Source organism: Schistocerca americana, unplaced genomic scaffold (genome assembly GCF_021461395.2).
Source record: "Schistocerca americana isolate TAMUIC-IGC-003095 unplaced genomic scaffold, iqSchAmer2.1 HiC_scaffold_249, whole genome shotgun sequence".
In the NCBI taxonomy this organism is placed as follows: domain Eukaryota; kingdom Metazoa; phylum Arthropoda; class Insecta; order Orthoptera; family Acrididae; genus Schistocerca; species Schistocerca americana.
The window spans coordinates 47741-73931 of record NW_025725960.1 but is presented as its reverse complement, the minus strand read 5'-3'; the positions used below and the strand labels follow the sequence as shown (position 1 = coordinate 73931).

Sequence of the window (26191 nt, the reverse complement as noted above, 5' to 3'; positions counted from 1 at the left end):
GACGTGCCACATTGCGTAGCTCTATAGCTGAGTAAGTTAGAGCGTCGTGCTGTGAACACAAAGGCCGCGTATTCGACCGCACCAAGTGCCAGTTCATTTTTCGCCCCTAAAAGACAATGCTTCCTCCAGCGAGACACTGCCAGGTAAATAACAAGCGATCTTCACAAGAAGTAAGGTGTCTACACGTCGCGCGATACTGTCGCCAACGGCCATACCGCGCGTAGTGCAGCGGTTCTCGTCTGGTCACCGGCGTTAAGATGCGCTGGCCGTGGTTGGTACTTGGATGCGTGCTCGGCTGGGAACTCGACGTGCTCTTGGCTTCTTTCATTTTGCATTTTTCCTTCGGTTTCGTTGTTGCTTAGCGATAGTGATGCGGTCGCGCACGCTGACGCCACTCTTGCCTCTCGGTACACTAAGGGGCGAATCTGTGGCCACAATAAAATGAAAGGTTCCGTCGTGTGTTTGTCGTTTTTTGGTCTCTCCCAGTCGTTTCTAGCGCCTGCCCTCTACATATATGCCCATTTCCAAGCGTCAGATTTCGCGTCAGCCGAGCAAAGTCGAGACAAGTCGACACATGGAGACACACGATGCTGAGAAACGAAACCCGCAGACTAGCGCCCTGGCAGCACGGACTGAGACGAGGGGCGAAGGAAAACTATTCGTACCGCGACAGTTCACAGTTTCGAAGATCGCGTTTCGTTACGTGGAACTCCCCCAGAAGAAAAAAGTACGTTTCGTGCGGTGGCCGGGAATCGAACCCGGATCAACTGCTTGGGAAGCAACCATGCTGACCGTTATACCACCACCGCCTTGTGCTGCGTCCCACCCACGCCGTGATGTGTCGGCTACCCTCCTGCCATCAGAGGCCGAAGGCGATGGCGCTGTAGGCGCTCAACGCCAGGGCGGGGGCGGGAACATCTGAACACAGTGTGTAGGTGCTGCTAGGGCGATGTAGCGTAACTAGAAGCAGAACTGACAGCCGTTGAAAAAACTGCCCTTTAATTTACAGCAGGGCGATAAAACAAATATCTAATGTGACGTACTTACTGATGATCCAGAGACGATTCAGCATATGTGTGCCAATCCAGAAGTAGAAAGCGCCTAAGTATCACAATATTAAGTTGGTTAGTTTGATCATCGCCTGGAGCATATCATTAGCTTCCCCTCAGGGCGAAAGGCACAGCGTAGCCGTTGCTAGGGAACGGCCTTTCCTGTCGTTTTTTGTTTTCTCTGCGTCAATGTGAATATTGATAACTACAGTTCTGCTCGTTCCACTCAAGACAGATGGCGACGGAAAACAATGGTGTAAGGCACCATATTTAAGCTCTGGTTCCCGAAAGTGAGTGTGGGGTGCAATCTCACATCTGACAACTCGTTTTAAATACTCTAAAAGCAACGTAATTCCTTCACACAAGAAAAAAACACGCTAATTTCGCAGTCAGGCTCTGCAGATATACCTAGAAACGACGATGGACGAGATTTTGCGCCCACGCGTCAGATTGGCCGAGCGGTCTAAGGCGCCAGATTTAAGCTCTGGTTCCCTAAGGGGAGCGTGGGTTCGAACCCCACATCTGACAATGCATTTTAAATATTCCAAAACTACAAATTTCGTACATGCGGGAAAACAAGTAAATTACGTGGGAACAGGTTCCACAGATACTACTAGAAACGGCAGTGACTATGGTGCTTGCCTTGCAAGTCTGATTGTCTGGCGGTCAGAAAGAATGGAAAGCTGTTAGGAGACATGGCTTTCAGCCACGAGGCCCGGATTCGATTCCCGGTAGCCGAACATACTTTTGTTTGCTGAGTCTTGGTTATTCTCACGGCATTTACGATATCTTTGTGTTGTGGTTTTTGGGGTCCAAGCATCAGGCAAGCAAACGTGAATGAAAGCAGATATGTGTTTAAATGAGTGCCAGGGCAGTAATAAAGGTGGATGAGACGGTGGATAGGGTATTGGACTGCAGACGTGCCACATTGCGTAGCTCTATAGCTGAGTAAGTTAGAGCGTCGTGCTGTGAACACAAAGGCCGCGTATTCGACCGCACCAAGTGCCAGTTCATTTTTCGCCCCTAAAAGACAATGCTTCCTCCAGCGAGACACTGCCAGGTAAATAACAAGCGATCTTCACAAGAAGTAAGGTGTCTACACGTCGCGCGATACTGTCGCCAACGGCCATACCGCGCGTAGTGCAGCGGTTCTCGTCTGGTCACCGGCGTTAAGATGCGCTGGCCGTGGTTGGTACTTGGATGCGTGCTCGGCTGGGAACTCGACGTGCTCTTGGCTTCTTTCATTTTGCATTTTTCCTTCGGTTTCGTTGTTGCTTAGCGATAGTGATGCGGTCGCGCACGCTGACGCCACTCTTGCCTCTCGGTACACTAAGGGGCGAATCTGTGGCCACAATAAAATGAAAGGTTCTGTCGTGTGTTTGTCGTTTTTTGGTCTCTCCCAGTCGTTTCTAGCGCCTGCCCTCTACATATATGCCCATTTCCAAGCGTCAGCTTTCGCGTCAGCCGAGCTAAGTCGAGACAAGTCGACACATGGAGACACACGATGCTGAGAAACGAAACCCGCAGACTAGCGCCCTGGCAGCACGGACTGAGACGAGGGGCGAAGGAAAACTATTCGTACCGCGACAGTTCACAGTTTCGAAGATCGCGTTTCGTTACGTGGAACTCCCCCAGAAGAAAAAAGTACGTTTCGTGCGGTGGCCGGGAATCGAACCCGGATCAACTGCTTGGGAAGCAACCATGCTGACCGTTACACCACCACCGCCTTGTGCTGCGTCCCACCCACGCCGTGATGTGTCGGCTACCCTCCTGCCATCAGAGGCCGAAGGCGATGGCGCTGTAGGCGCTCAACGCCAGGGCGGGGGCGGGAACATCTGAACACAGTGTGTAGGTGCTGCTAGGGCGATGTAGCGTAACTAGAAGCAGAACTGACAGCCGTTGAAAAAACTGCCCTTTAATTTACAGCAGGGCGATAAAACAAATATCTAATGTGACGTACTTACTGATGATCCAGAGACGATTCAGCATATGTGTGCCAATCCAGAAGTAGAAAGCGCCTAAGTATCACAATATTAAGTTGGTTAGTTTGATCATCGCCTGGAGCATATCATTAGCTTCCCCTCAGGGCGAAAGGCACAGCGTAGCCGTTGCTAGGGAACGGCCTTTCCTGTCGTTTTTTGTTTTCTCTGCGTCAATGTGAATATTGATAACTACAGTTCTGCTCGTTCCACTCAAGACAGATGGCGACGGAAAACAATGGTGTAAGGCACCATATTTAAGCTCTGGTTCCCGAAAGTGAGTGTGGGGTGCAACCTCACATCTGACAACTCGTTTTAAATACTCTAAAAGCAACGTAATTCCTTCACACAAGAAAAAAACACGCTAATTTCGCAGTCAGGCTCTGCAGATATACCTAGAAACGACGATGGACGAGATTTTGCGCCCACGCGTCAGATTGGCCGAGCGGTCTAAGGCGCCAGATTTAAGCTCTGGTTCCCTAAGGGGAGCGTGGGTTCGAACCCCACATCTGACAATGCATTTTAAATATTCCAAAACTACAAATTTCGTACATGCGGGAAAACAAGTAAATTACGTGGGAACAGGTTCCACAGATACTACTAGAAACGGCAGTGACTATGGTGCTTGCCTTGCAAGTCTGATTGTCTGGCGGTCAGAAAGAATGGAAAGCTGTTAGGAGACATGGCTTTCAGCCACGAGGCCCGGATTCGATTCCCGGTAGCCGAACATACTTTTGTTTGCTGAGTCTTGGTTATTCTCACGGCATTTACGATATCTTTGTGTTGTGGTTTTTGGGGTCCAAGCATCAGGCAAGCAAACGTGAATGAAAGCAGATATGTGTTTAAATGAGTGCCAGGGCAGTAATAAAGGTGGATGAGACGGTGGATAGGGTATTGGACTGCAGACGTGCCACATTGCGTAGCTCTATAGCTGAGTAAGTTAGAGCGTCGTGCTGTGAACACAAAGGCCGCGTATTCGACCGCACCAAGTGCCAGTTCATTTTTCGCCCCTAAAAGACAATGCTTCCTCCAGCGAGACACTGCCAGGTAAATAACAAGCGATCTTCACAAGAAGTAAGGTGTCTACACGTCGCGCGATACTGTCGCCAACGGCCATACCGCGCGTAGTGCAGCGGTTCTCGTCTGGTCACCGGCGTTAAGATGCGCTGGCCGTGGTTGGTACTTGGATGCGTGCTCGGCTGGGAACTCGACGTGCTCTTGGCTTCTTTCATTTTGCATTTTTCCTTCGGTTTCGTTGTTGCTTAGCGATAGTGATGCGGTCGCGCACGCTGACGCCACTCTTGCCTCTCGGTACACTAAGGGGCGAATCTGTGGCCACAATAAAATGAAAGGTTCCGTCGTGTGTTTGTCGTTTTTTGGTCTCTCCCAGTCGTTTCTAGCGCCTGCCCTCTACATATATGCCCATTTCCAAGCGTCAGATTTCGCGTCAGCCGAGCAAAGTCGAGACAAGTCGACACATGGAGACACACGATGCTGAGAAACGAAACCCGCAGACTAGCGCCCTGGCAGCACGGACTGAGACGAGGGGCGAAGGAAAACTATTCGTACCGCGACAGTTCACAGTTTCGAAGATCGCGTTTCGTTACGTGGAACTCCCCCAGAAGAAAAAAGTACGTTTCGTGCGGTGGCCGGGAATCGAACCCGGATCAACTGCTTGGGAAGCAACCATGCTGACCGTTACACCACCACCGCCTTGTGCTGCGTCCCACCCACGCCGTGATGTGTCGGCTACCCTCCTGCCATCAGAGGCCGAAGGCGATGGCGCTGTAGGCGCTCAACGCCAGGGCGGGGGCGGGAACATCTGAACACAGTGTGTAGGTGCTGCTAGGGCGATGTAGCGTAACTAGAAGCAGAACTGACAGCCGTTGAAAAAACTGCCCTTTAATTTACAGCAGGGCGATAAAACAAATATCTAATGTGACGTACTTACTGATGATCCAGAGACGATTCAGCATATGTGTGCCAATCCAGAAGTAGAAAGCGCCTAAGTATCACAATATTAAGTTGGTTAGTTTGATCATCGCCTGGAGCATATCATTAGCTTCCCCTCAGGGCGAAAGGCACAGCGTAGCCGTTGCTAGGGAACGGCCTTTCCTGTCGTTTTTTGTTTTCTCTGCGTCAATGTGAATATTGATAACTACAGTTCTGCTCGTTCCACTCAAGACAGATGGCGACGGAAAACAATGGTGTAAGGCACCATATTTAAGCTCTGGTTCCCGAAAGTGAGTGTGGGGTGCAACCTCACATCTGACAACTCGTTTTAAATACTCTAAAAGCAACGTAATTCCTTCACACAAGAAAAAAACACGCTAATTTCGCAGTCAGGCTCTGCAGATATACCTAGAAACGACGATGGACGAGATTTTGCGCCCACGCGTCAGATTGGCCGAGCGGTCTAAGGCGCCAGATTTAAGCTCTGGTTCCCTAAGGGGAGCGTGGGTTCGAACCCCACATCTGACAATGCATTTTAAATATTCCAAAACTACAAATTTCGTACATGCGGGAAAACAAGTAAATTACGTGGGAACAGGTTCCACAGATACTACTAGAAACGGCAGTGACTATGGTGCTTGCCTTGCAAGTCTGATTGTCTGGCGGTCAGAAAGAATGGAAAGCTGTTAGGAGACATGGCTTTCAGCCACGAGGCCCGGATTCGATTCCCGGTAGCCGAACATACTTTTGTTTGCTGAGTCTTGGTTATTCTCACGGCATTTACGATATCTTTGTGTTGTGGTTTTTGGGGTCCAAGCATCAGGCAAGCAAACGTGAATGAAAGCAGATATGTGTTTAAATGAGTGCCAGGGCAGTAATAAAGGTGGATGAGACGGTGGATAGGGTATTGGACTGCAGACGTGCCACATTGCGTAGCTCTATAGCTGAGTAAGTTAGAGCGTCGTGCTGTGAACACAAAGGCCGCGTATTCGACCGCACCAAGTGCCAGTTCATTTTTCGCCCCTAAAAGACAATGCTTCCTCCAGCGAGACACTGCCAGGTAAATAACAAGCGATCTTCACAAGAAGTAAGGTGTCTACACGTCGCGCGATACTGTCGCCAACGGCCATACCGCGCGTAGTGCAGCGGTTCTCGTCTGGTCACCGGCGTTAAGATGCGCTGGCCGTGGTTGGTACTTGGATGCGTGCTCGGCTGGGAACTCGACGTGCTCTTGGCTTCTTTCATTTTGCATTTTTCCTTCGGTTTCGTTGTTGCTTAGCGATAGTGATGCGGTCGCGCACGCTGACGCCACTCTTGCCTCTCGGTACACTAAGGGGCGAATCTGTGGCCACAATAAAATGAAAGGTTCCGTCGTGTGTTTGTCGTTTTTTGGTCTCTCCCAGTCGTTTCTAGCGCCTGCCCTCTACATATATGCCCATTTCCAAGCGTCAGATTTCGCGTCAGCCGAGCAAAGTCGAGACAAGTCGACACATGGAGACACACGATGCTGAGAAACGAAACCCGCAGACTAGCGCCCTGGCAGCACGGACTGAGACGAGGGGCGAAGGAAAACTATTCGTACCGCGACAGTTCACAGTTTCGAAGATCGCGTTTCGTTACGTGGAACTCCCCCAGAAGAAAAAAGTACGTTTCGTGCGGTGGCCGGGAATCGAACCCGGATCAACTGCTTGGGAAGCAACCATGCTGACCGTTACACCACCACCGCCTTGTGCTGCGTCCCACCCACGCCGTGATGTGTCGGCTACCCTCCTGCCATCAGAGGCCGAAGGCGATGGCGCTGTAGGCGCTCAACGCCAGGGCGGGGGCGGGAACATCTGAACACAGTGTGTAGGTGCTGCTAGGGCGATGTAGCGTAACTAGAAGCAGAACTGACAGCCGTTGAAAAAACTGCCCTTTAATTTACAGCAGGGCGATAAAACAAATATCTAATGTGACGTACTTACTGATGATCCAGAGACGATTCAGCATATGTGTGCCAATCCAGAAGTAGAAAGCGCCTAAGTATCACAATATTAAGTTGGTTAGTTTGATCATCGCCTGGAGCATATCATTAGCTTCCCCTCAGGGCGAAAGGCACAGCGTAGCCGTTGCTAGGGAACGGCCTTTCCTGTCGTTTTTTGTTTTCTCTGCGTCAATGTGAATATTGATAACTACAGTTCTGCTCGTTCCACTCAAGACAGATGGCGACGGAAAACAATGGTGTAAGGCACCATATTTAAGCTCTGGTTCCCGAAAGTGAGTGTGGGGTGCAATCTCACATCTGACAACTCGTTTTAAATACTCTAAAAGCAACGTAATTCCTTCACACAAGAAAAAAACACGCTAATTTCGCAGTCAGGCTCTGCAGATATACCTAGAAACGACGATGGACGAGATTTTGCGCCCACGCGTCAGATTGGCCGAGCGGTCTAAGGCGCCAGATTTAAGCTCTGGTTCCCTAAGGGGAGCGTGGGTTCGAACCCCACATCTGACAATGCATTTTAAATATTCCAAAACTACAAATTTCGTACATGCGGGAAAACAAGTAAATTACGTGGGAACAGGTTCCACAGATACTACTAGAAACGGCAGTGACTATGGTGCTTGCCTTGCAAGTCTGATTGTCTGGCGGTCAGAAAGAATGGAAAGCTGTTAGGAGACATGGCTTTCAGCCACGAGGCCCGGATTCGATTCCCGGTAGCCGAACATACTTTTGTTTGCTGAGTCTTGGTTATTCTCACGGCATTTACGATATCTTTGTGTTGTGGTTTTTGGGGTCCAAGCATCAGGCAAGCAAACGTGAATGAAAGCAGATATGTGTTTAAATGAGTGCCAGGGCAGTAATAAAGGTGGATGAGACGGTGGATAGGGTATTGGACTGCAGACGTGCCACATTGCGTAGCTCTATAGCTGAGTAAGTTAGAGCGTCGTGCTGTGAACACAAAGGCCGCGTATTCGACCGCACCAAGTGCCAGTTCATTTTTCGCCCCTAAAAGACAATGCTTCCTCCAGCGAGACACTGCCAGGTAAATAACAAGCGATCTTCACAAGAAGTAAGGTGTCTACACGTCGCGCGATACTGTCGCCAACGGCCATACCGCGCGTAGTGCAGCGGTTCTCGTCTGGTCACCGGCGTTAAGATGCGCTGGCCGTGGTTGGTACTTGGATGCGTGCTCGGCTGGGAACTCGACGTGCTCTTGGCTTCTTTCATTTTGCATTTTTCCTTCGGTTTCGTTGTTGCTTAGCGATAGTGATGCGGTCGCGCACGCTGACGCCACTCTTGCCTCTCGGTACACTAAGGGGCGAATCTGTGGCCACAATAAAATGAAAGGTTCCGTCGTGTGTTTGTCGTTTTTTGGTCTCTCCCAGTCGTTTCTAGCGCCTGCCCTCTACATATATGCCCATTTCCAAGCGTCAGATTTCGCGTCAGCCGAGCAAAGTCGAGACAAGTCGACACATGGAGACACACGATGCTGAGAAACGAAACCCGCAGACTAGCGCCCTGGCAGCACGGACTGAGACGAGGGGCGAAGGAAAACTATTCGTACCGCGACAGTTCACAGTTTCGAAGATCGCGTTTCGTTACGTGGAACTCCCCCAGAAGAAAAAAGTACGTTTCGTGCGGTGGCCGGGAATCGAACCCGGATCAACTGCTTGGGAAGCAACCATGCTGACCGTTACACCACCACCGCCTTGTGCTGCGTCCCACCCACGCCGTGATGTGTCGGCTACCCTCCTGCCATCAGAGGCCGAAGGCGATGGCGCTGTAGGCGCTCAACGCCAGGGCGGGGGCGGGAACATCTGAACACAGTGTGTAGGTGCTGCTAGGGCGATGTAGCGTAACTAGAAGCAGAACTGACAGCCGTTGAAAAAACTGCCCTTTAATTTACAGCAGGGCGATAAAACAAATATCTAATGTGACGTACTTACTGATGATCCAGAGACGATTCAGCATATGTGTGCCAATCCAGAAGTAGAAAGCGCCTAAGTATCACAATATTAAGTTGGTTAGTTTGATCATCGCCTGGAGCATATCATTAGCTTCCCCTCAGGGCGAAAGGCACAGCGTAGCCGTTGCTAGGGAACGGCCTTTCCTGTCGTTTTTTGTTTTCTCTGCGTCAATGTGAATATTGATAACTACAGTTCTGCTCGTTCCACTCAAGACAGATGGCGACGGAAAACAATGGTGTAAGGCACCATATTTAAGCTCTGGTTCCCGAAAGTGAGTGTGGGGTGCAATCTCACATCTGACAACTCGTTTTAAATACTCTAAAAGCAACGTAATTCCTTCACACAAGAAAAAAACACGCTAATTTCGCAGTCAGGCTCTGCAGATATACCTAGAAACGACGATGGACGAGATTTTGCGCCCACGCGTCAGATTGGCCGAGCGGTCTAAGGCGCCAGATTTAAGCTCTGGTTCCCTAAGGGGAGCGTGGGTTCGAACCCCACATCTGACAATGCATTTTAAATATTCCAAAACTACAAATTTCGTACATGCGGGAAAACAAGTAAATTACGTGGGAACAGGTTCCACAGATACTACTAGAAACGGCAGTGACTATGGTGCTTGCCTTGCAAGTCTGATTGTCTGGCGGTCAGAAAGAATGGAAAGCTGTTAGGAGACATGGCTTTCAGCCACGAGGCCCGGATTCGATTCCCGGTAGCCGAACATACTTTTGTTTGCTGAGTCTTGGTTATTCTCACGGCATTTACGATATCTTTGTGTTGTGGTTTTTGGGGTCCAAGCATCAGGCAAGCAAACGTGAATGAAAGCAGATATGTGTTTAAATGAGTGCCAGGGCAGTAATAAAGGTGGATGAGACGGGGGTAGGGTATTGGACTGCAGACGTGCCACATTGCGTAGCTCTATAGCTGAGTAAGTTAGAGCGTCGTGCTGTGAACACAAAGGCCGCGTATTCGACCGCACCAAGTGCCAGTTCATTTTTCGCCCCTAAAAGACAATGCTTCCTCCAGCGAGACACTGCCAGGTAAATAACAAGCGATCTTCACAAGAAGTAAGGTGTCTACACGTCGCGCGATACTGTCGCCAACGGCCATACCGCGCGTAGTGCAGCGGTTCTCGTCTGGTCACCGGCGTTAAGATGCGCTGGCCGTGGTTGGTACTTGGATGCGTGCTCGGCTGGGAACTCGACGTGCTCTTGGCTTCTTTCATTTTGCATTTTTCCTTCGGTTTCGTTGTTGCTTAGCGATAGTGATGCGGTCGCGCACGCTGACGCCACTCTTGCCTCTCGGTACACTAAGGGGCGAATCTGTGGCCACAATAAAATGAAAGGTTCTGTCGTGTGTTTGTCGTTTTTTGGTCTCTCCCAGTCGTTTCTAGCGCCTGCCCTCTACATATATGCCCATTTCCAAGCGTCAGCTTTCGCGTCAGCCGAGCTAAGTCGAGACAAGTCGACACATGGAGACACACGATGCTGAGAAACGAAACCCGCAGACTAGCGCCCTGGCAGCACGGACTGAGACGAGGGGCGAAGGAAAACTATTCGTACCGCGACAGTTCACAGTTTCGAAGATCGCGTTTCGTTACGTGGAACTCCCCCAGAAGAAAAAAGTACGTTTCGTGCGGTGGCCGGGAATCGAACCCGGATCAACTGCTTGGGAAGCAACCATGCTGACCGTTACACCACCACCGCCTTGTGCTGCGTCCCACCCACGCCGTGATGTGTCGGCTACCCTCCTGCCATCAGAGGCCGAAGGCGATGGCGCTGTAGGCGCTCAACGCCAGGGCGGGGGCGGGAACATCTGAACACAGTGTGTAGGTGCTGCTAGGGCGATGTAGCGTAACTAGAAGCAGAACTGACAGCCGTTGAAAAAACTGCCCTTTAATTTACAGCAGGGCGATAAAACAAATATCTAATGTGACGTACTTACTGATGATCCAGAGACGATTCAGCATATGTGTGCCAATCCAGAAGTAGAAAGCGCCTAAGTATCACAATATTAAGTTGGTTAGTTTGATCATCGCCTGGAGCATATCATTAGCTTCCCCTCAGGGCGAAAGGCACAGCGTAGCCGTTGCTAGGGAACGGCCTTTCCTGTCGTTTTTTGTTTTCTCTGCGTCAATGTGAATATTGATAACTACAGTTCTGCTCGTTCCACTCAAGACAGATGGCGACGGAAAACAATGGTGTAAGGCACCATATTTAAGCTCTGGTTCCCGAAAGTGAGTGTGGGGTGCAATCTCACATCTGACAACTCGTTTTAAATACTCTAAAAGCAACGTAATTCCTTCACACAAGAAAAAAACACGCTAATTTCGCAGTCAGGCTCTGCAGATATACCTAGAAACGACGATGGACGAGATTTTGCGCCCACGCGTCAGATTGGCCGAGCGGTCTAAGGCGCCAGATTTAAGCTCTGGTTCCCTAAGGGGAGCGTGGGTTCGAACCCCACATCTGACAATGCATTTTAAATATTCCAAAACTACAAATTTCGTACATGCGGGAAAACAAGTAAATTACGTGGGAACAGGTTCCACAGATACTACTAGAAACGGCAGTGACTATGGTGCTTGCCTTGCAAGTCTGATTGTCTGGCGGTCAGAAAGAATGGAAAGCTGTTAGGAGACATGGCTTTCAGCCACGAGGCCCGGATTCGATTCCCGGTAGCCGAACATACTTTTGTTTGCTGAGTCTTGGTTATTCTCACGGCATTTACGATATCTTTGTGTTGTGGTTTTTGGGGTCCAAGCATCAGGCAAGCAAACGTGAATGAAAGCAGATATGTGTTTAAATGAGTGCCAGGGCAGTAATAAAGGTGGATGAGACGGTGGATAGGGTATTGGACTGCAGACGTGCCACATTGCGTAGCTCTATAGCTGAGTAAGTTAGAGCGTCGTGCTGTGAACACAAAGGCCGCGTATTCGACCGCACCAAGTGCCAGTTCATTTTTCGCCCCTAAAAGACAATGCTTCCTCCAGCGAGACACTGCCAGGTAAATAACAAGCGATCTTCACAAGAAGTAAGGTGTCTACACGTCGCGCGATACTGTCGCCAACGGCCATACCGCGCGTAGTGCAGCGGTTCTCGTCTGGTCACCGGCGTTAAGATGCGCTGGCCGTGGTTGGTACTTGGATGCGTGCTCGGCTGGGAACTCGACGTGCTCTTGGCTTCTTTCATTTTGCATTTTTCCTTCGGTTTCGTTGTTGCTTAGCGATAGTGATGCGGTCGCGCACGCTGACGCCACTCTTGCCTCTCGGTACACTAAGGGGCGAATCTGTGGCCACAATAAAATGAAAGGTTCTGTCGTGTGTTTGTCGTTTTTTGGTCTCTCCCAGTCGTTTCTAGCGCCTGCCCTCTACATATATGCCCATTTCCAAGCGTCAGCTTTCGCGTCAGCCGAGCTAAGTCGAGACAAGTCGACACATGGAGACACACGATGCTGAGAAACGAAACCCGCAGACTAGCGCCCTGGCAGCACGGACTGAGACGAGGGGCGAAGGAAAACTATTCGTACCGCGACAGTTCACAGTTTCGAAGATCGCGTTTCGTTACGTGGAACTCCCCCAGAAGAAAAAAGTACGTTTCGTGCGGTGGCCGGGAATCGAACCCGGATCAACTGCTTGGGAAGCAACCATGCTGACCGTTACACCACCACCGCCTTGTGCTGCGTCCCACCCACGCCGTGATGTGTCGGCTACCCTCCTGCCATCAGAGGCCGAAGGCGATGGCGCTGTAGGCGCTCAACGCCAGGGCGGGGGCGGGAACATCTGAACACAGTGTGTAGGTGCTGCTAGGGCGATGTAGCGTAACTAGAAGCAGAACTGACAGCCGTTGAAAAAACTGCCCTTTAATTTACAGCAGGGCGATAAAACAAATATCTAATGTGACGTACTTACTGATGATCCAGAGACGATTCAGCATATGTGTGCCAATCCAGAAGTAGAAAGCGCCTAAGTATCACAATATTAAGTTGGTTAGTTTGATCATCGCCTGGAGCATATCATTAGCTTCCCCTCAGGGCGAAAGGCACAGCGTAGCCGTTGCTAGGGAACGGCCTTTCCTGTCGTTTTTTGTTTTCTCTGCGTCAATGTGAATATTGATAACTACAGTTCTGCTCGTTCCACTCAAGACAGATGGCGACGGAAAACAATGGTGTAAGGCACCATATTTAAGCTCTGGTTCCCGAAAGTGAGTGTGGGGTGCAATCTCACATCTGACAACTCGTTTTAAATACTCTAAAAGCAACGTAATTCCTTCACACAAGAAAAAAACACGCTAATTTCGCAGTCAGGCTCTGCAGATATACCTAGAAACGACGATGGACGAGATTTTGCGCCCACGCGTCAGATTGGCCGAGCGGTCTAAGGCGCCAGATTTAAGCTCTGGTTCCCTAAGGGGAGCGTGGGTTCGAACCCCACATCTGACAATGCATTTTAAATATTCCAAAACTACAAATTTCGTACATGCGGGAAAACAAGTAAATTACGTGGGAACAGGTTCCACAGATACTACTAGAAACGGCAGTGACTATGGTGCTTGCCTTGCAAGTCTGATTGTCTGGCGGTCAGAAAGAATGGAAAGCTGTTAGGAGACATGGCTTTCAGCCACGAGGCCCGGATTCGATTCCCGGTAGCCGAACATACTTTTGTTTGCTGAGTCTTGGTTATTCTCACGGCATTTACGATATCTTTGTGTTGTGGTTTTTGGGGTCCAAGCATCAGGCAAGCAAACGTGAATGAAAGCAGATATGTGTTTAAATGAGTGCCAGGGCAGTAATAAAGGTGGATGAGACGGTGGATAGGGTATTGGACTGCAGACGTGCCACATTGCGTAGCTCTATAGCTGAGTAAGTTAGAGCGTCGTGCTGTGAACACAAAGGCCGCGTATTCGACCGCACCAAGTGCCAGTTCATTTTTCGCCCCTAAAAGACAATGCTTCCTCCAGCGAGACACTGCCAGGTAAATAACAAGCGATCTTCACAAGAAGTAAGGTGTCTACACGTCGCGCGATACTGTCGCCAACGGCCATACCGCGCGTAGTGCAGCGGTTCTCGTCTGGTCACCGGCGTTAAGATGCGCTGGCCGTGGTTGGTACTTGGATGCGTGCTCGGCTGGGAACTCGACGTGCTCTTGGCTTCTTTCATTTTGCATTTTTCCTTCGGTTTCGTTGTTGCTTAGCGATAGTGATGCGGTCGCGCACGCTGACGCCACTCTTGCCTCTCGGTACACTAAGGGGCGAATCTGTGGCCACAATAAAATGAAAGGTTCTGTCGTGTGTTTGTCGTTTTTTGGTCTCTCCCAGTCGTTTCTAGCGCCTGCCCTCTACATATATGCCCATTTCCAAGCGTCAGCTTTCGCGTCAGCCGAGCTAAGTCGAGACAAGTCGACACATGGAGACACACGATGCTGAGAAACGAAACCCGCAGACTAGCGCCCTGGCAGCACGGACTGAGACGAGGGGCGAAGGAAAACTATTCGTACCGCGACAGTTCACAGTTTCGAAGATCGCGTTTCGTTACGTGGAACTCCCCCAGAAGAAAAAAGTACGTTTCGTGCGGTGGCCGGGAATCGAACCCGGATCAACTGCTTGGGAAGCAACCATGCTGACCGTTACACCACCACCGCCTTGTGCTGCGTCCCACCCACGCCGTGATGTGTCGGCTACCCTCCTGCCATCAGAGGCCGAAGGCGATGGCGCTGTAGGCGCTCAACGCCAGGGCGGGGGCGGGAACATCTGAACACAGTGTGTAGGTGCTGCTAGGGCGATGTAGCGTAACTAGAAGCAGAACTGACAGCCGTTGAAAAAACTGCCCTTTAATTTACAGCAGGGCGATAAAACAAATATCTAATGTGACGTACTTACTGATGATCCAGAGACGATTCAGCATATGTGTGCCAATCCAGAAGTAGAAAGCGCCTAAGTATCACAATATTAAGTTGGTTAGTTTGATCATCGCCTGGAGCATATCATTAGCTTCCCCTCAGGGCGAAAGGCACAGCGTAGCCGTTGCTAGGGAACGGCCTTTCCTGTCGTTTTTTGTTTTCTCTGCGTCAATGTGAATATTGATAACTACAGTTCTGCTCGTTCCACTCAAGACAGATGGCGACGGAAAACAATGGTGTAAGGCACCATATTTAAGCTCTGGTTCCCGAAAGTGAGTGTGGGGTGCAATCTCACATCTGACAACTCGTTTTAAATACTCTAAAAGCAACGTAATTCCTTCACACAAGAAAAAAACACGCTAATTTCGCAGTCAGGCTCTGCAGATATACCTAGAAACGACGATGGACGAGATTTTGCGCCCACGCGTCAGATTGGCCGAGCGGTCTAAGGCGCCAGATTTAAGCTCTGGTTCCCTAAGGGGAGCGTGGGTTCGAACCCCACATCTGACAATGCATTTTAAATATTCCAAAACTACAAATTTCGTACATGCGGGAAAACAAGTAAATTACGTGGGAACAGGTTCCACAGATACTACTAGAAACGGCAGTGACTATGGTGCTTGCCTTGCAAGTCTGATTGTCTGGCGGTCAGAAAGAATGGAAAGCTGTTAGGAGACATGGCTTTCAGCCACGAGGCCCGGATTCGATTCCCGGTAGCCGAACATACTTTTGTTTGCTGAGTCTTGGTTATTCTCACGGCATTTACGATATCTTTGTGTTGTGGTTTTTGGGGTCCAAGCATCAGGCAAGCAAACGTGAATGAAAGCAGATATGTGTTTAAATGAGTGCCAGGGCAGTAATAAAGGTGGATGAGACGGTGGATAGGGTATTGGACTGCAGACGTGCCACATTGCGTAGCTCTATAGCTGAGTAAGTTAGAGCGTCGTGCTGTGAACACAAAGGCCGCGTATTCGACCGCACCAAGTGCCAGTTCATTTTTCGCCCCTAAAAGACAATGCTTCCTCCAGCGAGACACTGCCAGGTAAATAACAAGCGATCTTCACAAGAAGTAAGGTGTCTACACGTCGCGCGATACTGTCGCCAACGGCCATACCGCGCGTAGTGCAGCGGTTCTCGTCTGGTCACCGGCGTTAAGATGCGCTGGCCGTGGTTGGTACTTGGATGCGTGCTCGGCTGGGAACTCGACGTGCTCTTGGCTTCTTTCATTTTGCATTTTTCCTTCGGTTTCGTTGTTGCTTAGCGATAGTGATGCGGTCGCGCACGCTGACGCCACTCTTGCCTCTCGGTACACTAAGGGGCGAATCTGTGGCCACAATAAAATGAAAGGTTCTGTCGTGTGTTTGTCGTTTTTTGGTCTCTCCCAGTCGTTTCTAGCGCCTGCCCTCTACATATATGCCCATTTCCAAGCGTCAGCTTTCGCGTCAGCCGAGCTAAGTCGAGACAAGTCGACACATGGAGACACACGATGCTGAGAAACGAAACCCGCAGACTAGCGCCCTGGCAGCACGGACTGAGACGAGGGGCGAAGGAAAACTATTCGTACCGCGACAGTTCACAGTTTCGAAGATCGCGTTTCGTTACGTGGAACTCCCCCAGAAGAAAAAAGTACGTTTCGTGCGGTGGCCGGGAATCGAACCCGGATCAACTGCTTGGGAAGCAACCATGCTGACCGTTACACCACCACCGCCTTGTGCTGCGTCCCACCCACGCCGTGATGTGTCGGCTACCCTCCTGCCATCAGAGGCCGAAGGCGATGGCGCTGTAGGCGCTCAACGCCAGGGCGGGGGCGGGAACATCTGAACACAGTGTGTAGGTGCTGCTAGGGCGATGTAGCGTAACTAGAAGCAGAACTGACAGCCGTTGAAAAAACTGCCCTTTAATTTACAGCAGGGCGATAAAACAAATATCTAATGTGACGTACTTACTGATGATCCAGAGACGATTCAGCATATGTGTGCCAATCCAGAAGTAGAAAGCGCCTAAGTATCACAATATTAAGTTGGTTAGTTTGATCATCGCCTGGAGCATATCATTAGCTTCCCCTCAGGGCGAAAGGCACAGCGTAGCCGTTGCTAGGGAACGGCCTTTCCTGTCGTTTTTTGTTTTCTCTGCGTCAATGTGAATATTGATAACTACAGTTCTGCTCGTTCCACTCAAGACAGATGGCGACGGAAAACAATGGTGTAAGGCACCATATTTAAGCTCTGGTTCCCGAAAGTGAGTGTGGGGTGCAATCTCACATCTGACAACTCGTTTTAAATACTCTAAAAGCAACGTAATTCCTTCACACAAGAAAAAAACACGCTAATTTCGCAGTCAGGCTCTGCAGATATACCTAGAAACGACGATGGACGAGATTTTGCGCCCACGCGTCAGATTGGCCGAGCGGTCTAAGGCGCCAGATTTAAGCTCTGGTTCCCTAAGGGGAGCGTGGGTTCGAACCCCACATCTGACAATGCATTTTAAATATTCCAAAACTACAAATTTCGTACATGCGGGAAAACAAGTAAATTACGTGGGAACAGGTTCCACAGATACTACTAGAAACGGCAGTGACTATGGTGCTTGCCTTGCAAGTCTGATTGTCTGGCGGTCAGAAAGAATGGAAAGCTGTTAGGAGACATGGCTTTCAGCCACGAGGCCCGGATTCGATTCCCGGTAGCCGAACATACTTTTGTTTGCTGAGTCTTGGTTATTCTCACGGCATTTACGATATCTTTGTGTTGTGGTTTTTGGGGTCCAAGCATCAGGCAAGCAAACGTGAATGAAAGCAGATATGTGTTTAAATGAGTGCCAGGGCAGTAATAAAGGTGGATGAGACGGTGGATAGGGTATTGGACTGCAGACGTGCCACATTGCGTAGCTCTATAGCTGAGTAAGTTAGAGCGTCGTGCTGTGAACACAAAGGCCGCGTATTCGACCGCACCAAGTGCCAGTTCATTTTTCGCCCCTAAAAGACAATGCTTCCTCCAGCGAGACACTGCCAGGTAAATAACAAGCGATCTTCACAAGAAGTAAGGTGTCTACACGTCGCGCGATACTGTCGCCAACGGCCATACCGCGCGTAGTGCAGCGGTTCTCGTCTGGTCACCGGCGTTAAGATGCGCTGGCCGTGGTTGGTACTTGGATGCGTGCTCGGCTGGGAACTCGACGTGCTCTTGGCTTCTTTCATTTTGCATTTTTCCTTCGGTTTCGTTGTTGCTTAGCGATAGTGATGCGGTCGCGCACGCTGACGCCACTCTTGCCTCTCGGTACACTAAGGGGCGAATCTGTGGCCACAATAAAATGAAAGGTTCTGTCGTGTGTTTGTCGTTTTTTGGTCTCTCCCAGTCGTTTCTAGCGCCTGCCCTCTACATATATGCCCATTTCCAAGCGTCAGCTTTCGCGTCAGCCGAGCTAAGTCGAGACAAGTCGACACATGGAGACACACGATGCTGAGAAACGAAACCCGCAGACTAGCGCCCTGGCAGCACGGACTGAGACGAGGGGCGAAGGAAAACTATTCGTACCGCGACAGTTCACAGTTTCGAAGATCGCGTTTCGTTACGTGGAACTCCCCCAGAAGAAAAAAGTACGTTTCGTGCGGTGGCCGGGAATCGAACCCGGATCAACTGCTTGGGAAGCAACCATGCTGACCGTTACACCACCACCGCCTTGTGCTGCGTCCCACCCACGCCGTGATGTGTCGGCTACCCTCCTGCCATCAGAGGCCGAAGGCGATGGCGCTGTAGGCGCTCAACGCCAGGGCGGGGGCGGGAACATCTGAACACAGTGTGTAGGTGCTGCTAGGGCGATGTAGCGTAACTAGAAGCAGAACTGACAGCCGTTGAAAAAACTGCCCTTTAATTTACAGCAGGGCGATAAAACAAATATCTAATGTGACGTACTTACTGATGATCCAGAGACGATTCAGCATATGTGTGCCAATCCAGAAGTAGAAAGCGCCTAAGTATCACAATATTAAGTTGGTTAGTTTGATCATCGCCTGGAGCATATCATTAGCTTCCCCTCAGGGCGAAAGGCACAGCGTAGCCGTTGCTAGGGAACGGCCTTTCCTGTCGTTTTTTGTTTTCTCTGCGTCAATGTGAATATTGATAACTACAGTTCTGCTCGTTCCACTCAAGACAGATGGCGACGGAAAACAATGGTGTAAGGCACCATATTTAAGCTCTGGTTCCCGAAAGTGAGTGTGGGGTGCAATCTCACATCTGACAACTCGTTTTAAATACTCTAAAAGCAACGTAATTCCTTCACACAAGAAAAAAACACGCTAATTTCGCAGTCAGGCTCTGCAGATATACCTAGAAACGACGATGGACGAGATTTTGCGCCCACGCGTCAGATTGGCCGAGCGGTCTAAGGCGCCAGATTTAAGCTCTGGTTCCCTAAGGGGAGCGTGGGTTCGAACCCCACATCTGACAATGCATTTTAAATATTCCAAAACTACAAATTTCGTACATGCGGGAAAACAAGTAAATTACGTGGGAACAGGTTCCACAGATACTACTAGAAACGGCAGTGACTATGGTGCTTGCCTTGCAAGTCTGATTGTCTGGCGGTCAGAAAGAATGGAAAGCTGTTAGGAGACATGGCTTTCAGCCACGAGGCCCGGATTCGATTCCCGGTAGCCGAACATACTTTTGTTTGCTGAGTCTTGGTTATTCTCACGGCATTTACGATATCTTTGTGTTGTGGTTTTTGGGGTCCAAGCATCAGGCAAGCAAACGTGAATGAAAGCAGATATGTGTTTAAATGAGTGCCAGGGCAGTAATAAAGGTGGATGAGACGGTGGATAGGGTATTGGACTGCAGACGTGCCACATTGCGTAGCTCTATAGCTGAGTAAGTTAGAGCGTCGTGCTGTGAACACAAAGGCCGCGTATTCGACCGCACCAAGTGCCAGTTCATTTTTCGCCCCTAAAAGACAATGCTTCCTCCAGCGAGACACTGCCAGGTAAATAACAAGCGATCTTCACAAGAAGTAAGGTGTCTACACGTCGCGCGATACTGTCGCCAACGGCCATACCGCGCGTAGTGCAGCGGTTCTCGTCTGGTCACCGGCGTTAAGATGCGCTGGCCGTGGTTGGTACTTGGATGCGTGCTCGGCTGGGAACTCGACGTGCTCTTGGCTTCTTTCATTTTGCATTTTTCCTTCGGTTTCGTTGTTGCTTAGCGATAGTGATGCGGTCGCGCACGCTGACGCCACTCTTGCCTCTCGGTACACTAAGGGGCGAATCTGTGGCCACAATAAAATGAAAGGTTCTGTCGTGTGTTTGTCGTTTTTTGGTCTCTCCCAGTCGTTTCTAGCGCCTGCCCTCTACATATATGCCCATTTCCAAGCGTCAGCTTTCGCGTCAGTCGAGACAAGTCGACACATGGAGACACACGATGCTGAGAAACGAAACCCGCAGACTAGCGCCCTGGCAGCACGGACTGAGACGAGGGGCGAAGGAAAACTATTCGTACCGCGACAGTTCACAGTTTCGAAGATCGCGTTTCGTTACGTGGAACTCCCCCAGAAGAAAAAAGTACGTTTCGTGCGGTGGCCGGGAATCGAACCCGGATCAACTGCTTGGGAAGCAACCATGCTGACCGTTACACCACCACCGCCTTGTGCTGCGTCCCACCCACGCCGTGATGTGTCGGCTACCCTCCTGCCATCAGAGGCCGAAGGCGATGGCGCTGTAGGCGCTCAACGCCAGGGCGGGGGCGGGAACATCTGAACACAGTGTGTAGGTGCTGCTAGGGCGATGTAGCGTAACTAGAAGCAGAACTGACAGCCGTTGAAAAAACTGCCCTTTAATTTACAGCAGGGCGATAAAACAAATATCTAATGTGACGTACTTACTGATGATCCAGAGACGATTCAGCATATGTGTGCCAATCCAGAAGTAGAAAGCGCCTAAGTATCACAATATTAAGTTGGTTAGTTTGATCATCGCCTGGAGCATATCATTAGCTTCCCCTCAGGGCGAAAGGCACAGCGTAGCCGTTGCTAGGGAACGGCCTTTCCTGTCGTTTTTTGTTTTCTCTGCGTCAATGTGAATATTGATAACTACAGTTCTGCTCGTTCCACTCAAGACAGATGGCGACGGAAAACAATGGTGTAAGGCACCATATTTAAGCTCTGGTTCCCGAAAGTGAGTGTGGGGTGCAATCTCACATCTGACAACTCGTTTTAAATACTCTAAAAGCAACGTAATTCCTTCACACAAGAAAAAAACACGCTAATTTCGCAGTCAGGCTCTGCAGATATACCTAGAAACGACGATGGACGAGATTTTGCGCCCACGCGTCAGATTGGCCGAGCGGTCTAAGGCGCCAGATTTAAGCTCTGGTTCCCTAAGGGGAGCGTGGGTTCGAACCCCACATCTGACAATGCATTTTAAATATTCCAAAACTACAAATTTCGTACATGCGGGAAAACAAGTAAATTACGTGGGAACAGGTTCCACAGATACTACTAGAAACGGCAGTGACTATGGTGCTTGCCTTGCAAGTCTGATTGTCTGGCGGTCAGAAAGAATGGAAAGCTGTTAGGAGACATGGCTTTCAGCCACGAGGCCCGGATTCGATTCCCGGTAGCCGAACATACTTTTGTTTGCTGAGTCTTGGTTATTCTCACGGCATTTACGATATCTTTGTGTTGTGGTTTTTGGGGTCCAAGCATCAGGCAAGCAAACGTGAATGAAAGCAGATATGTGTTTAAATGAGTGCCAGGGCAGTAATAAAGGTGGATGAGACGGTGGATAGGGTATTGGACTGCAGACGTGCCACATTGCGTAGCTCTATAGCTGAGTAAGTTAGAGCGTCGTGCTGTGAACACAAAGGCCGCGTATTCGACCGCACCAAGTGCCAGTTCATTTTTCGCCCCTAAAAGACAATGCTTCCTCCAGCGAGACACTGCCAGGTAAATAACAAGCGATCTTCACAAGAAGTAAGGTGTCTACACGTCGCGCGATACTGTCGCCAACGGCCATACCGCGCGTAGTGCAGCGGTTCTCGTCTGGTCACCGGCGTTAAGATGCGCTGGCCGTGGTTGGTACTTGGATGCGTGCTCGGCTGGGAACTCGACGTGCTCTTGGCTTCTTTCATTTTGCATTTTTCCTTCGGTTTCGTTGTTGCTTAGCGATAGTGATGCGGTCGCGCACGCTGACGCCACTCTTGCCTCTCGGTACACTAAGGGGCGAATCTGTGGCCACAATAAAATGAAAGGTTCTGTCGTGTGTTTGTCGTTTTTTGGTCTCTCCCAGTCGTTTCTAGCGCCTGCCCTCTACATATATGCCCATTTCCAAGCGTCAGCTTTCGCGTCAGTCGAGACAAGTCGACACATGGAGACACACGATGCTGAGAAACGAAACCCGCAGACTAGCGCCCTGGCAGCACGGACTGAGACGAGGGGCGAAGGAAAACTATTCGTACCGCGACAGTTCACAGTTTCGAAGATCGCGTTTCGTTACGTGGAACTCCCCCAGAAGAAAAAAGTACGTTTCGTGCGGTGGCCGGGAATCGAACCCGGATCAACTGCTTGGGAAGCAACCATGCTGACCGTTACACCACCACCGCCTTGTGCTGCGTCCCACCCACGCCGTGATGTGTCGGCTACCCTCCTGCCATCAGAGGCCGAAGGCGATGGCGCTGTAGGCGCTCAACGCCAGGGCGGGGGCGGGAACATCTGAACACAGTGTGTAGGTGCTGCTAGGGCGATGTAGCGTAACTAGAAGCAGAACTGACAGCCGTTGAAAAAACTGCCCTTTAATTTACAGCAGGGCGATAAAACAAATATCTAATGTGACGTACTTACTGATGATCCAGAGACGATTCAGCATATGTGTGCCAATCCAGAAGTAGAAAGCGCCTAAGTATCACAATATTAAGTTGGTTAGTTTGATCATCGCCTGGAGCATATCATTAGCTTCCCCTCAGGGCGAAAGGCACAGCGTAGCCGTTGCTAGGGAACGGCCTTTCCTGTCGTTTTTTGTTTTCTCTGCGTCAATGTGAATATTGATAACTACAGTTCTGCTCGTTCCACTCAAGACAGATGGCGACGGAAAACAATGGTGTAAGGCACCATATTTAAGCTCTGGTTCCCGAAAGTGAGTGTGGGGTGCAATCTCACATCTGACAACTCGTTTTAAATACTCTAAAAGCAACGTAATTCCTTCACACAAGAAAAAAACACGCTAATTTCGCAGTCAGGCTCTGCAGATATACCTAGAAACGACGATGGACGAGATTTTGCGCCCACGCGTCAGATTGGCCGAGCGGTCTAAGGCGCCAGATTTAAGCTCTGGTTCCCTAAGGGGAGCGTGGGTTCGAACCCCACATCTGACAATGCATTTTAAATATTCCAAAACTACAAATTTCGTACATGCGGGAAAACAAGTAAATTACGTGGGAACAGGTTCCACAGATACTACTAGAAACGGCAGTGACTATGGTGCTTGCCTTGCAAGTCTGATTGTCTGGCGGTCAGAAAGAATGGAAAGCTGTTAGGAGACATGGCTTTCAGCCACGAGGCCCGGATTCGATTCCCGGTAGCCGAACATACTTTTGTTTGCTGAGTCTTGGTTATTCTCACGGCATTTACGATATCTTTGTGTTGTGGTTTTTGGGGTCCAAGCATCAGGCAAGCAAACGTGAATGAAAGCAGATATGTGTTTAAATGAGTGCCAGGGCAGTAATAAAGGTGGATGAGACGGTGGATAGGGTATTGGACTGCAGACGTGCCACATTGCGTAGCTCTATAGCTGAGTAAGTTAGAGCGTCGTGCTGTGAACACAAAGGCCGCGTATTCGACCGCACCAAGTGCCAGTTCATTTTTCGCCCCTAAAAGACAATGCTTCCTCCAGCGAGACACTGCCAGGTAAATAACAAGCGATCTTCACAAGAAGTAAGGTGTCTACACGTCGCGCGATACTGTCGCCAACGGCCATACCGCGCGTAGTGCAGCGGTTCTCGTCTGGTCACCGGCGTTAAGATGCGCTGGCCGTGGTTGGTACTTGGATGCGTGCTCGGCTGGGAACTCGACGTGCTCTTGGCTTCTTTCATTTTGCATTTTTCCTTCGGTTTCGTTGTTGCTTAGCGATAGTGATGCGGTCGCGCACGCTGACGCCACTCTTGCCTCTCGGTACACTAAGGGGCGAATCTGTGGCCACAATAAAATGAAAGGTTCTGTCGTGTGTTTGTCGTTTTTTGGTCTCTCCCAGTCGTTTCTAGCGCCTGCCCTCTACATATATGCCCATTTCCAAGCGTCAGCTTTCGCGTCAGCCGAGCTAAGTCGAGACAAGTCGACACATGGAGACACACGATGCTGAGAAACGAAACCCGCAGACTAGCGCCCTGGCAGCACGGACTGAGACGAGGGGCGAAGGAAAACTATTCGTACCGCGACAGTTCACAGTTTCGAAGATCGCGTTTCGTTACGTGGAACTCCCCCAGAAGAAAAAAGTACGTTTCGTGCGGTGGCCGGGAATCGAACCCGGATCAACTGCTTGGGAAGCAACCATGCTGACCGTTACACCACCACCGCCTTGTGCTGCGTCCCACCCACGCCGTGATGTGTCGGCTACCCTCCTGCCATCAGAGGCCGAAGGCGATGGCGCTGTAGGCGCTCAACGCCAGGGCGGGGGCGGGAACATCTGAACACAGTGTGTAGGTGCTGCTAGGGCGATGTAGCGTAACTAGAAGCAGAACTGACAGCCGTTGAAAAAACTGCCCTTTAATTTACAGCAGGGCGATAAAACAAATATCTAATGTGACGTACTTACTGATGATCCAGAGACGATTCAGCATATGTGTGCCAATCCAGAAGTAGAAAGCGCCTAAGTATCACAATATTAAGTTGGTTAGTTTGATCATCGCCTGGAGCATATCATTAGCTTCCCCTCAGGGCGAAAGGCACAGCGTAGCCGTTGCTAGGGAACGGCCTTTCCTGTCGTTTTTTGTTTTCTCTGCGTCAATGTGAATATTGATAACTACAGTTCTGCTCGTTCCACTCAAGACAGATGGCGACGGAAAACAATGGTGTAAGGCACCATATTTAAGCTCTGGTTCCCGAAAGTGAGTGTGGGGTGCAACCTCACATCTGACAACTCGTTTTAAATACTCTAAAAGCAACGTAATTCCTTCACACAAGAAAAAAACACGCTAATTTCGCAGTCAGGCTCTGCAGATATACCTAGAAACGACGATGGACGAGATTTTGCGCCCACGCGTCAGATTGGCCGAGCGGTCTAAGGCGCCAGATTTAAGCTCTGGTTCCCTAAGGGGAGCGTGGGTTCGAACCCCACATCTGACAATGCATTTTAAATATTCCAAAACTACAAATTTCGTACATGCGGGAAAACAAGTAAATTACGTGGGAACAGGTTCCACAGATACTACTAGAAACGGCAGTGACTATGGTGCTTGCCTTGCAAGTCTGATTGTCTGGCGGTCAGAAAGAATGGAAAGCTGTTAGGAGACATGGCTTTCAGCCACGAGGCCCGGATTCGATTCCCGGTAGCCGAACATACTTTTGTTTGCTGAGTCTTGGTTATTCTCACGGCATTTACGATATCTTTGTGTTGTGGTTTTTGGGGTCCAAGCATCAGGCAAGCAAACGTGAATGAAAGCAGATATGTGTTTAAATGAGTGCCAGGGCAGTAATAAAGGTGGATGAGACGGTGGATAGGGTATTGGACTGCAGACGTGCCACATTGCGTAGCTCTATAGCTGAGTAAGTTAGAGCGTCGTGCTGTGAACACAAAGGCCGCGTATTCGACCGCACCAAGTGCCAGTTCATTTTTCGCCCCTAAAAGACAATGCTTCCTCCAGCGAGACACTGCCAGGTAAATAACAAGCGATCTTCACAAGAAGTAAGGTGTCTACACGTCGCGCGATACTGTCGCCAACGGCCATACCGCGCGTAGTGCAGCGGTTCTCGTCTGGTCACCGGCGTTAAGATGCGCTGGCCGTGGTTGGTACTTGGATGCGTGCTCGGCTGGGAACTCGACGTGCTCTTGGCTTCTTTCATTTTGCATTTTTCCTTCGGTTTCGTTGTTGCTTAGCGATAGTGATGCGGTCGCGCACGCTGACGCCACTCTTGCCTCTCGGTACACTAAGGGGCGAATCTGTGGCCACAATAAAATGAAAGGTTCCGTCGTGTGTTTGTCGTTTTTTGGTCTCTCCCAGTCGTTTCTAGCGCCTGCCCTCTACATATATGCCCATTTCCAAGCGTCAGATTTCGCGTCAGCCGAGCAAAGTCGAGACAAGTCGACACATGGAGACACACGATGCTGAGAAACGAAACCCGCAGACTAGCGCCCTGGCAGCACGGACTGAGACGAGGGGCGAAGGAAA

The 26191-nt window shown here is 50.1% G+C and overlaps 26 non-coding genes across 26 annotated transcripts; 13 read left to right on the top strand and 13 right to left on the bottom strand.

Moving 5' to 3' along the window:
* Positions 1–737: 737 nt before the first annotated feature.
* Trnag-ccc lies at positions 738–809 on the bottom strand. The gene has a single exon. It is a non-coding gene; the product is annotated as a tRNA-Gly (tRNA).
* Positions 810–1493: 684 nt separating this feature from the next.
* Positions 1494–1577, top strand: Trnal-uaa. The gene has a single exon. It is a non-coding gene; the product is annotated as a tRNA-Leu (tRNA).
* Positions 1578–2703: 1126 nt separating this feature from the next.
* On the bottom strand, positions 2704–2775 carry Trnag-ccc. The gene has a single exon. It is a non-coding gene; the product is annotated as a tRNA-Gly (tRNA).
* A 684-nt stretch (positions 2776–3459) lies between these two features.
* Positions 3460–3543, top strand: Trnal-uaa. Its single transcript has one exon. It is a non-coding gene; the product is annotated as a tRNA-Leu (tRNA).
* A 1126-nt stretch (positions 3544–4669) lies between these two features.
* Trnag-ccc lies at positions 4670–4741 on the bottom strand. Its single transcript has one exon. It is a non-coding gene; the product is annotated as a tRNA-Gly (tRNA).
* Positions 4742–5425: 684 nt separating this feature from the next.
* On the top strand, positions 5426–5509 carry Trnal-uaa. The gene has a single exon. It is a non-coding gene; the product is annotated as a tRNA-Leu (tRNA).
* Positions 5510–6635: 1126 nt separating this feature from the next.
* Positions 6636–6707, bottom strand: Trnag-ccc. The gene has a single exon. It is a non-coding gene; the product is annotated as a tRNA-Gly (tRNA).
* Positions 6708–7391: 684 nt separating this feature from the next.
* Trnal-uaa lies at positions 7392–7475 on the top strand. The gene has a single exon. It is a non-coding gene; the product is annotated as a tRNA-Leu (tRNA).
* Positions 7476–8601: 1126 nt separating this feature from the next.
* On the bottom strand, positions 8602–8673 carry Trnag-ccc. The gene has a single exon. It is a non-coding gene; the product is annotated as a tRNA-Gly (tRNA).
* A 684-nt stretch (positions 8674–9357) lies between these two features.
* Trnal-uaa lies at positions 9358–9441 on the top strand. Its single transcript has one exon. It is a non-coding gene; the product is annotated as a tRNA-Leu (tRNA).
* Positions 9442–10566: 1125 nt separating this feature from the next.
* Positions 10567–10638, bottom strand: Trnag-ccc. Its single transcript has one exon. It is a non-coding gene; the product is annotated as a tRNA-Gly (tRNA).
* A 684-nt stretch (positions 10639–11322) lies between these two features.
* Trnal-uaa lies at positions 11323–11406 on the top strand. Its single transcript has one exon. It is a non-coding gene; the product is annotated as a tRNA-Leu (tRNA).
* A 1126-nt stretch (positions 11407–12532) lies between these two features.
* Positions 12533–12604, bottom strand: Trnag-ccc. The gene has a single exon. It is a non-coding gene; the product is annotated as a tRNA-Gly (tRNA).
* Positions 12605–13288: 684 nt separating this feature from the next.
* On the top strand, positions 13289–13372 carry Trnal-uaa. Its single transcript has one exon. It is a non-coding gene; the product is annotated as a tRNA-Leu (tRNA).
* Positions 13373–14498: 1126 nt separating this feature from the next.
* On the bottom strand, positions 14499–14570 carry Trnag-ccc. The gene has a single exon. It is a non-coding gene; the product is annotated as a tRNA-Gly (tRNA).
* A 684-nt stretch (positions 14571–15254) lies between these two features.
* Positions 15255–15338, top strand: Trnal-uaa. The gene has a single exon. It is a non-coding gene; the product is annotated as a tRNA-Leu (tRNA).
* A 1126-nt stretch (positions 15339–16464) lies between these two features.
* Positions 16465–16536, bottom strand: Trnag-ccc. The gene has a single exon. It is a non-coding gene; the product is annotated as a tRNA-Gly (tRNA).
* Positions 16537–17220: 684 nt separating this feature from the next.
* On the top strand, positions 17221–17304 carry Trnal-uaa. Its single transcript has one exon. It is a non-coding gene; the product is annotated as a tRNA-Leu (tRNA).
* Positions 17305–18430: 1126 nt separating this feature from the next.
* Trnag-ccc lies at positions 18431–18502 on the bottom strand. The gene has a single exon. It is a non-coding gene; the product is annotated as a tRNA-Gly (tRNA).
* A 684-nt stretch (positions 18503–19186) lies between these two features.
* Positions 19187–19270, top strand: Trnal-uaa. The gene has a single exon. It is a non-coding gene; the product is annotated as a tRNA-Leu (tRNA).
* A 1116-nt stretch (positions 19271–20386) lies between these two features.
* Positions 20387–20458, bottom strand: Trnag-ccc. The gene has a single exon. It is a non-coding gene; the product is annotated as a tRNA-Gly (tRNA).
* A 684-nt stretch (positions 20459–21142) lies between these two features.
* On the top strand, positions 21143–21226 carry Trnal-uaa. The gene has a single exon. It is a non-coding gene; the product is annotated as a tRNA-Leu (tRNA).
* A 1116-nt stretch (positions 21227–22342) lies between these two features.
* On the bottom strand, positions 22343–22414 carry Trnag-ccc. The gene has a single exon. It is a non-coding gene; the product is annotated as a tRNA-Gly (tRNA).
* Positions 22415–23098: 684 nt separating this feature from the next.
* Positions 23099–23182, top strand: Trnal-uaa. Its single transcript has one exon. It is a non-coding gene; the product is annotated as a tRNA-Leu (tRNA).
* Positions 23183–24308: 1126 nt separating this feature from the next.
* Positions 24309–24380, bottom strand: Trnag-ccc. The gene has a single exon. It is a non-coding gene; the product is annotated as a tRNA-Gly (tRNA).
* Positions 24381–25064: 684 nt separating this feature from the next.
* Trnal-uaa lies at positions 25065–25148 on the top strand. The gene has a single exon. It is a non-coding gene; the product is annotated as a tRNA-Leu (tRNA).
* Positions 25149–26191: the final 1043 nt, after the last annotated feature.